The sequence below is a fragment of the Dermacentor silvarum genome, chromosome 5 (assembly GCF_013339745.2).
Source record: "Dermacentor silvarum isolate Dsil-2018 chromosome 5, BIME_Dsil_1.4, whole genome shotgun sequence".
In the NCBI taxonomy this organism is placed as follows: domain Eukaryota; kingdom Metazoa; phylum Arthropoda; class Arachnida; order Ixodida; family Ixodidae; genus Dermacentor; species Dermacentor silvarum.
Genome location: NC_051158.1, coordinates 142,484,808 through 142,495,621, shown reverse-complemented (window position 1 = coordinate 142,495,621; position 10,814 = coordinate 142,484,808). Strand labels below are relative to the sequence as shown.

Below are 10,814 nucleotides of genomic sequence, written 5' to 3'. Positions count from 1 at the left end.
AACCACCTATTTTTGGCCTTGCTTAAAGTGCCTTTGTATGTCATGCAACATGAAACTGAAAAACAGGATTCACTGTAAAGGGAGAAATGAATCTTTTTCGTTAATCGAAATGAATCTTTTTCGTGACCTAGCCTTAATCTCTTTCGCTAGGTCATTGTCGTGACCTACATGACACGCATGCCTTGACATTCATGTCATGACCTATCACTTATGGTCGTCATACACTCCTGTCATACTATTCCAATTTTGGTACCTACCAAGTTAACGAAACGACCATGAGAGCAAGGCGGCTGTTTCATGACCTATATGACACGCATGTCATGACATTCATTTCAGGACATATCATTTATGTTCGTCATATATCTTGTCATAGTATGCCAATTTGGGTACATACCAAGTTAACGGAACGACCATGAGAGTACAAAGACCTAGGCGGCTGGATAGATAGATCCTGTCAAAGTAGCAAATGTTCGTCAAGAAATGCTTCGCATTTCAAAGTAAGCGCAACAACAGTGCATTTTTACGGCGAGTTTGATTACATATATCTCCAAACTTAATTGAATATCTCCCAACAATATTAGGCAGAAGACAAAGATAATGTTCCACAGCTTGGCAAGGGAACAAGAATTCAGGATCGCTAGTCAGCCTCTAGAGTCTGTAAATGAGTTGGTTTTATCTAGGTCAATTACACTGATGGGACCCTAATCATGAGAAAGAAATTTACAGAAGAATAAAATTGGGTTGGAGTGTATACGGCAGGCATTGTCTGATCCTGACTGGTAGGTTACTGAAAAGAAAAGTGCACAATCATTGCATTCTACCGGTGGTAACATATGAGGCAGAAGCTTGAAGGTTAACTAAGAAGCTCGAAAACAAGTTAAGGACCACCGAAAGAGCGATGGAAGGAAAAAAGAATGTCGCAGCTTCACCCGAAAGGCGAAGCATCAATTGCGATAGATAATTAGTACAAAGATATATCAGTTATAATCAGATATAACAGTTTTATCGGCTGCAAAAACTTGGACACATTCGCTTACTAACTTAATCAGCAAGCACGGTGTCAGCGCGCAAAAAACAAACATGAATAGAACACACTCCATGACCGTAGACGACCACTGTCAAAACGCTGGCGGGCGCAAGCGTGACGGTAACCGCAAGCGAAGGTTCGTCCGGTCTATCGCTTCAACTGAAACTGAGCAGCGAATGCACAGCGCGTACGAAGAGCCGTGTGGGGATCGCCTTCAACATACTGTGCGTGCGACCACGCCTCGACTGCTCTAGGCGCCCAAAGTACAATGGGAGATTGATTCGCCAGTTCTCCTTGCGCCCGGGCTCAACATGCGCATTTAGTGCCGCAGCTAAACGTCGCCTCCCTCCCTTCCTCCCATACCCACACGGCCTATCGCACGACGGAAGACAGCGCCTTCGCTCTCCGCCATGCGTGCGCTTTCCGTGAAAACGCGCGTCCCGAGCACTTTCACTCGCACATACAGCATACGGCGCGCGGTGATTTTATCGCCCTTGGACTTTATACAGAACCCCACGGCGACGCGACGGCAGAAATCCGCCTGGAGTGTCCGTATAATTGCTATCGCAATAATATGTTAGGCCTAAGAATAAAATACTAGAAGACAGAGGTGTGGATGGATCAGAGAGCAAACGGGGATAGCCGATATCCTAATTGACATTAGGAGAAAAAAATGTCACAGTTTCGCCCTAAGGGCGAAGCAATGAATGCGATAGCAACACAGCAATGTCATACGAAGTAAGGTGAGCAGCTTTGGTAGCAATATGAATTGTAGTGAACATGAGCTGCTTAAGGAAGCAGGTGTGCTGCGGCGTAAGTAGACCGACATGAAGAGAGACTCGATGACCACGAGAAGGCGCGTGTGAAACGGTGGTGTTGATGAGAAGCGCTGACCGTGGGCAGCGCGTACGAAGGGACACACCTGTAGCGCTGCACTGCCGATCCGGGCAGCATTGCATGTGTACCGTGCGTTGGAAAATGTGGCCCGACTATTACTAACTGAATGAACAAGCGTGGTGCGAGCGCGCACAAACAAACATGAATAGATCACACTGAATGACTGCAGACAACGACTGTCAAAACGCTGGCAGCAAGCGCATACGCCGCAGCGGGCGAAGGTAAAGCTTTAGGCGAAGGTGCGTGCGGTCTATCGCTTCAACGGAAACTGAGCGGCGAATGCACAGCGCATAGAAAGGTCGGAGCCGTGTGGAGATAAGAGACGGTGCGGGCGAGCGACGAGCGCGGTTGTTGGCAGAGTAAAGTGCGCCCCCCCCCCCCCCCCCCGCTCCCTCTGGCGCTGGTTTCCCGCTTCCTTGGTTGCGCGTGGGAGATTGAGTGCGTTCGCTCTCCGTGACAGCGCGCGTCCCCGCACGCTTCCGCTCGGGAATAAGGCGCGCGGCGAAGACTTTATCTATACGGAATCTCACGGCAACAGCGACGCCGAGGGCAGAAATTCGATTGAAGTGTCCATATAATTGCTATCGCAATAAAATGGGCTGGGCAGGCCATGTAATGCGTAGGATGGATGATCAGTGGACCAATAGAGTTACAGAGTGGATACCAAGAGAAGGGAAGTGCAGTCGAGGATGGCAGAAAACAAGGTGGAGTGATGAAGTTAGAAAATTTGCAGGCACAAGTTGGAATAACCTAGTGCAAAATAGGGGTAATTGGAGATCGCAGGGAGAGGCCTTCGTCCTGTGGTGAACATAAATATGGACAGATGATGATGATGATATCCAAGCTTGTGTCACATTTTAAATTCATTCCAAGTGTAAACGCCTGACAAGCTCACTGGCTACAATTCATAAATTAATGTGGGGAACACGGTACCGTCACTGTGATCCTACGCTCACCGCTGATGTTTGTACAGGTCCTGTTGCTGATTTTCCTGGGCTGGCCATGGTCCCTTTCTTCGATGCGGCCGGTCCCGACGACACCCATGCGTGAATGGCTCAACGATACAAGCTCCCCCTGGCTCGGCGCATTTTCGTCAACAGACTGCGGCCTATCAATTCCGTTTTTGGCCAGTTCGCCTCTCGTCGATGCTCTGCCACTTCTGGCCAGATGCCGTAGTTTTTTCCGTCTGGCAACGTGGGACCAAGTCAGCTGAGCGGGCAGTACAAAAGTGCGCGCATTCCGACGCCACCCTGGGCCACGGCACGGTCACTGTGATCCTACGCTCACCACTGATGTTTGTACAGGTCCTGTTGCTGATTTTCCTGGGCCGGCCATGGTCCGTTTCTTCGATGCGGCCGGTCCCGACGACACCCATGCGTGAATGGCTCAACGATACAAGCTCCCCCTGGCTCGGCGCATTTTCGTCAACAGACTGCGGCCTATCAATTCCGTTTTTGGCCAGTTCGCCTCTCGTCGATGCTCTGCCACTTCTGGATGCCGTAGTTTTTTCCGTCTGGCAACGTGGGACCAAGTCAGCTGAGCGGGCAGTACAAAAGTGCGCGCATATTCCGACGCCACCCTGGGCCACGGCACGGTCACTGTGATCCTACGCTCACCGCTGATGTTTGTACAGGTCCTGTTGCTGATTTTCCTGGGCCGGCCATGGTCCGTTTCTTCGATGCGGCCGGTCCCGACGACACCCATGCGTGAATGGCTCAACGATACAAGCTCCCCCTGGCTCGGCGCATTTTCGTCAACAGACTGCGGCCTTTCAATGCCGTTTTTGGCCAGTTCGCCTCTCGTCGATGCTCCGCCACTTCTGGATGCCGTAGTTTTTTTCCGTCTGGCAACGTGGGACCGAGTCAGCTGAGCGGGCAGTACAAAAGTGCGCGCATTCCGACGCCACCCTGGGCCACGGCACCGTCACTGTGATCCTACGCTCACCGCTGATGTTTGTACAGGTTAGCTAGTATGATGCTTATTCCTATCGTGACGATGCTGTCTGTCTCTTAGCGGTGTCGTGGCCACCTCATGTTTTGAAAAGTGTTCGCGCTTCTGTATTGTATCTGATGTGCTTGCTTGTTCTAGGGGGCTATGTCGAGCTTAACCCGGGACCCATGACCAAGGCTCAAGAGGAAAAGCTAGACCTTGTGGCTGGCTCTATCTTGCGTGTTGAAGCTAGCAATTCAGTACTTCAAGAATCGGTTAACAAGGTGCTTCAAAGTCACTTAGAGATAAAGAATGATTTAGAAAAACTGACAAAGCGTGTCCTTGATCTAGAGAAGAAATTTGCTGCGGCCCCTAGTGCTCAGTCCATCGCGTGCAGTGACAACGGTCTCGTAGGTGTACAAGAAAAAATTGACCACCTGGAAAATCGCTCTAGGCGGCCTACACGTTCTCTTTTATGGCATAACAGATTCGGCGAAGTCTGAAACTTGGGAAGAGTCAGAACTACTCGTAAATATTTTCTGTACCGAAAAACATGGGCTTACCGTGACGTCAATTTCGAGAGCACATCGTGTGGGCCGCTTTTCGTCGGAGAAAAAGCGGCCTATTATAGCCAAATTCTTCAATGAGAAGGAAGTCGAACTGGTTCTGAGTCGCGGCTTTAAGTTGAAAAACGCAAGCTTGAGCATCTCGCGAGATTACTCGGAAACAGTTCGCGAAAAGCGACGAAAGCTTCTCCAGTTCTCGCGAACTATGAAGAAAGACGGGGATCGAGTACGCCTTGTTTTCAACAAACTGCATTTGAACAATGACGTTTACGAGTGGAACACCAATGAAGCCCAGGCTGTTCTTGTTTCCCGGCGCAGGGATAAATGATGTTCCTCCTTCGTTTCCTTAGGCTCAGGTTCATCTACCAGCTTACCCGTAAAATTGCATTGTCGCACTGCCAAAAAATTTTCCTTTTTATACACCAATGCTAGAAGTGTTGTCGCTAATGGTATTGCACTCTCATGGTCTGGGGTGGTATTTCTGCTCACACTGTTGCCAATGCGTGTGGCTAACGTGCAATCAGTGACTAGGGTGCATGCACTTGGGTGCTCTCTCGATTCTGGAAGTCCACTGGAAATGATCGCCGCTCCGGCGCGGGCCATTAGGGAGCATTGAGCGTCCAGGGTAGAGCAGCCAAGCTGGAACTCCTCCCAAGCCTCCCTTGTGGGTAGGGGGAAGGGTGATTAAAGAGGAAGGGGTATGGAGGCGCATACTGCCATCATGTGATAGGTGTCGGCCAGGGCCCCACAATGCACACATTAGCCGTGTATACCGGGCACAACTACTGTGCCCGGTATACACAATGCTGGGCGGCCGCAGGACACAAGAAGCTGTTAGTCTGCAAGCGTCTCAGAAGTCTTTCATCCGCTTTAGAGAGGCCCCGTGCAGGGTCTGGGTAAAGGCGGCGCGAGCTGTGATAATGCTCTAGAATTGCGCGGTACTGCGTAAGAGCTGAGGTGTCTGGGGTAGACGCAGAGTCGGAGGTGCTAACGGCCCGGGAGGGAGAGACACAGCCAGCGGCACGCGCCGCTTCGTTACCAGGGAGACCCGCGCGGCCAGGAGACAAGACGATGCGGTTGGAGTGAGGCTCAAAGCGCCATGAGGCCGCCCGAAGAAGGTGGGCGGCCAGAGGGGCTAGGTACCCTGGAGGTATCGGGAACAGGCGTAGCGCGAGTCCGTGATAATGACCCTTGAGGTGGGGTGAGAGGCGGCCAAAGCGACGGCCACTTCGGCCTGTGTTGTGTTCGGCGAGCGGAAAGGGAGGCCATCAATGTTGTGACCCTCGGAGATCACTGCGGTCGTATAGTGTCCGGAGGGAGTTGGTCCCGAGACATCTACATAGAAGACGCCAGGAGAATCGGAGTACCGATTGTGAACAGAGTGTGCTCGGGCTAGGCGCCTGACTGTGTGTTGAGTGGGATCCATGTTGCGAGGAAGAGGTTCAACTCAAAGTTTGTGCCGCTGGCACAAACTTTGGTTTGTACTTGTTAATAAACAAGTACACGTTACACAGGTTCTTCATCACACCTATTCAAGCTTACATTAATAGTGAAGTCCTCCGATTTTAAGCAAGAGCACGTCACACATCTCGCAAGCGTTGTTTATTGGACCTTGTAATGGTACTTCAATACACCCAGTCTGTTGACAGAAGACCACTGGAATGTGTTGCTTGAGTGAGAGCTTGCCGCGCACCTGAAAAAGTAAACAAAAGCCAACAGTTTTTTTCACACATGCAATAAGATAACACATAGGCAAAAGCAGTTTAGCTGACATTCACACAGGTAAGAATGCTGTAGCATTCAGAACATGCGATACTGAACAAAATTTATGAAAAATAAGTGGTTTCCTGCAATGCTTATGACTCCTAACGAAACGTCCATTATAGTGTCGTAGAATAATCTGTTACATTTGCAGATCACTGAAACAAGTATTATTACAGTAAAAAAGGCATCATTTGAGTAATAATAATTACTAGTACTGAAGCAACATAAGTAACATGCATAAAATCTACTTTTAGAGAGCAGCATCAACGGGTCGAGCTAATTAAATTACTTGGAAACTGCTATTCTGCCAGCAAAACTAAAAATCGTGGTGGCGTAGTGGCTTTGGCATTGCACTGCTAAGCCGAATGGCGCAGGATAAAATCCCATGCACAACGGCCACATTTTGATGGCAGCAAAGTGCAACAACACCCCCATAAGGTGCATTGGGCACATACCCCCGGTGCTCAAAGTTAATCCAGAGTTCCCCACTACAGTGTCCCCCATAATCATATTGTGCAGAAGGACTTGGTGTTAGGCAAGTTGCTGTTTGCTGAACGACATAGCGCAAAGGCACAAATACACAAAAGGTACACAGACACACGTCACAGGCGCTACTAACAACTTTATTTGAAGCACAGCGAGATCCAGTATATGTACTCCTCACAACGCGCAGGCACACCAGCCACTTCGGGCAGAGCACAGAGGGCGATTATCAGGGCTAACACGATCATTTTGAAGATCTAAAGAAAGCAAGGTCTACATCTTGAAAACAATATAGGTCAACTTTCACAAGCACTACTTTTTTTCTTTTATGTAAAATGCTTCCAACAGCTCACGTGCTGTTTTATCTTTAGTTCTGCCCAGGATCTTCCAATTATGAAATCTCGCACGACAAGGACAGGCTTTACAGTGTGCTGAAAGATGCGCATTCAAGTCTTTCGTCGTGTTGTTAGCATGCTCCATGATTCGATCATTGATGCAGCGGCCAGTTTGTCCTACATAGGACTTTCCACAAGACAGTGGGATTTCATAAACCCCTCTGGTAGCACATCGCCAGTAAGGTGTGACGTGTTGTACTTGGAAGCCTACCTTAGATCTGCCCATTATGCGGGGACACAGTTGGGCCAGCATATTGGGAAAAGAGAACACTACAAAAGCGGGCACACTGGTGAATGAGGCCAGAGCTGGTGAGCCGAGTGGCCCAAGACCGCAAGTTGTACCGTATGTGCATAAGTTGCGCCACAATTTAAAGAAAGTGGCGAACAGGCATGCAGTGCCTCTATTGTTCTCTGTTCCCAATAGGCTGGCCCGAACGTGTCCCCGCATAATGGGCAGATCTAAGGTAAGCTGCCAAGTACAACATGTAACACCTTAAGGGCAATGTGGTCCCGGTGTGGTTTATGAAATCCCACTGCCTTGTGGAAAGTCCTATGTAGGACAAACTGGCTCCTGCATCAATGATTGAATGAGGGAGCATGCTACAAACATGACGACAGACTTGAATGCGCATCTATCAGCAAAAAAAAAGCCTGCCCTTGTCGTGCGAGATTTTATGATGTGATGATTCCAGGCAGAAGTAAAGATAAAATGCATGTAAGCTACTCAAAGCGTTTTACATAAAAAAGTAGTGCTTGTGTAAGTCAGACCTCTGTTGTTTTGTACGACGCGGAACTTGCTTTCTTTAGATCTTCAAAATGATTGTGTTAGCACGGATAATCGCCCTCTGTTGTCTTCCCGAAGTGGCTAGTGCGCCTGTGCATTCGGTAGAGTATATATACAGTATCATGTTGTGTTTCGAATTAAGTTATTAGCAGCACCTGTGACATGTTTCGTATATTATCTGTGTATTTGTGCATTTGCCCTACAATATGTCGTTCAGCAATCATATTGAGGTTTTGACAAATAAAACCCAAAAATTTTATTTAAAGCAAATAGTATTGCATAAGGCCAAATGCTTATATAGAATCATCTGACAGCAGCTACGTTTAACAAAATTTAATACTTTCTAAAACAAGAAACTTTCAGATGGTTTAAGCAAAAATCTACTTATGTCAAAATTATTATCATTACTTTTCTATGGCCCATTCCGCCTTACTTTCTTTTTAACCAAAATTATATATGCAGTGCAGGTGCTCCCCACACCTAAAGAAATCGTCACCGTTCCTTAAAGTGCCTGGTTTTGTTTCAAATGAGAGCACAAGTATGCTTTGCGATTGTTAGCCAATGAAATGATTGTCAAACTTCTTGAAATCACGGACTCCTGGACAGGATAACTAGTCACATTGGGCACCCTTTCATCAGTTTTTGTCCACAAAATCAAGCAAGTAAAGACATTACCCTGAGTCTGCAACTGTTAATGAGTTCTGTTTGGTAATGATAATTTTATGGTCATTAACCCAAGCCAAGCCAAAAAAGCTCCCTTTCTGGAGCCGAGACAGGTTCCTGAATTACACCATGGAAGGTGAGCTCGTGGGCCCTTCTCGTGCTTCAGAAAGAGCTTACTGCTGGCACGTTACACGATGCAGCTTACTTTCGTCAGTGTTGGGTGAACTGCCAGTGTTGAAGTTGTCTTTTGCGCAGAACGGCAGTTTCAGGTTTAGTGGGCTTGTAGGAAGACAAGCTCACGATAACTTCCTGGTTTGAACAGGCTGTTTTGGTTATAATACATCAAGCTTTCTTGTGACTGCCCGCACAGGTGGTCCGTTAGTCTCGCTGTGAAGTTGACATTCAGCTGTATGTCCCAGAAGACCCAAATAATGGTCTGCTCCTAGTTTACACGCTCTTGATTTTTTGTCAGCACTCTTGAACTCTTGCTGCCAGTAATTTCTTCCCAGCTGGCCGAATTATCTCGAGGCCCCAACGCTGACACTACCGATGCTTTCAAGTGTAAACTTTTCAGGATAAGGTTCTTTGCAGGAAAGGTGGCACACACAGATTTCTATTCTGGACGCGAGTGAGACGAACCAGTAAGTCTTGGTAACATTGTTTTGTACATAAGTTCTGTAGAAGGTATTATCAAGGGTTCGACGAAAATTCATTTAGTCAGGTAACGACTATGAAGTTCTGGTGAATGACCAAGTGCTTATCATCGTGTTAGTGACGATACAATTTTTCGTAAAACGTTTAACTCCAACAGGACTACACAGAAGATGTAACCAAGACTTGCCGGTTCATTTCACTCAGGTCTTGAATAGCCACCTGTAAGTGCCACCTTTTTTTAAACCACACTTGCAATGCCAGGAGTCTTATCCTGAAAAGTCTTCAATTAAAGACATCAGTAGTGTCAGTGTGGGGCCTCAGGATAATTCAGCAAGCCGAGAAGAAATTGCTAACAGTACAAGTAAAAGTATGCCAACAGAAAATGAAGGGTTGGAAGCCGATGTATTCTTCGCAAAGTGTCACCTACAGGGTCATTGTTCACGAGTTCCCGGATGCGTAACTCCTTGCCAACTTCATGCCGACGCTAAGGAAACACCAGGGCAGGCAGTTGCAAGAAAAGAAATTCAGTGCTCTAAGAAAAATGCGGCCACTCAAACCATGAAAGTAATGTTTAACTTGTCTTCTTACAACTACACTGAACCTAAACATGCTGTTTTGGGCAAGGGAACAAACATCAACACTGGTGCCTTGCCTGACTCTATGAGAGTCATCTGCGCCGTGAATGGTGCCGTCAGTGCACTTCCTTCCGAAGAAGAGGCCCGCACCTGCACTGTCAGTGTGCTGTACAAATTTCAGAAGCACATCCCACAAGCTTGTCTGCCTAGCAAAGAAGCTGTGTGGGGCGCCAAAACCCATAGAACCAACGAACACAAACCCAAACCTCGTCCTTTCAACTCTCGCTTTATATTGCTGTGCAAGCAGTAAAATTGGATAGTGTTACTAGTGTTCTGTCCTGTCACCTCCTTGCCTTTCCTATGCATTTTATGCTAAATAAGGCTTTTTCTTGGTGAAAGAGTGCTAGTTTAAGGCATAAACCAGCTCCATGGCAGTTTGCAATTAAGGAATGTAAACATTTGCTGAAAATAGGTCCACGAAGAATATTTCAAAAAGAGCACTTTAAAAAAACACACACGTGTATCTATCACCAAGGCCCACCCTTGTGTCTTCTATCTCAACATATTTCTCAAAACTCAAGCTCAAAACTGATATCCAGGTGCAAGCTCTCCATATCATATTACCTTGTCAATGATGAAGCAAAGCACGCTGGTGCCTGGATGTTGTGGGACCAACTCAGGCGTCGAGATAAGCACTGATCAGCAACACAGCACAGTCTGCTTACACTTTCTCTGCAGGCCCAGCCATACCTGCTTTAATACAAGTGGGCTTAGTGTCACGTGAGTATAATATGAAAAGTGACACCGTGAACAAATCAATCCTTGTTCGGTGTACATATGAAAAAATGTAGATATTCTCCATATAGCAAGCTTCACTTTGAGTAACAAATCCTGCACTATAAGAAAAATATGATGCATGAGCCATCTATGCAAGAAAATTAATTGAAGATCCCTTTTTTTGCCTCCCTCCTCCTCCTTGTGTATAGGTGGCAGTCAGGTTAAGTAAAGAAGGCCAGGCAGCCACATAGTGTAAGCAAAGGTGGTCACTTGGTGGGCCAATTATGATACCATAGCACG

At 47.3% G+C, this 10,814-nt stretch overlaps 1 long non-coding RNA gene across 1 annotated transcript; it reads right to left on the bottom strand.

Annotated features, from left to right (window-relative positions):
• Window positions 1-6,002: 6,002 nt before the first annotated feature.
• Window positions 6,003-10,421, bottom strand: LOC125946041 (uncharacterized). The gene is made up of 2 exons (XR_007467340.1): window positions 10,362-10,421; window positions 6,003-6,112 (listed from the first exon to the last, which is right to left on the bottom strand). It is a non-coding gene; the product is annotated as an uncharacterized LOC125946041 (long non-coding RNA).
• Window positions 10,422-10,814: the final 393 nt, after the last annotated feature.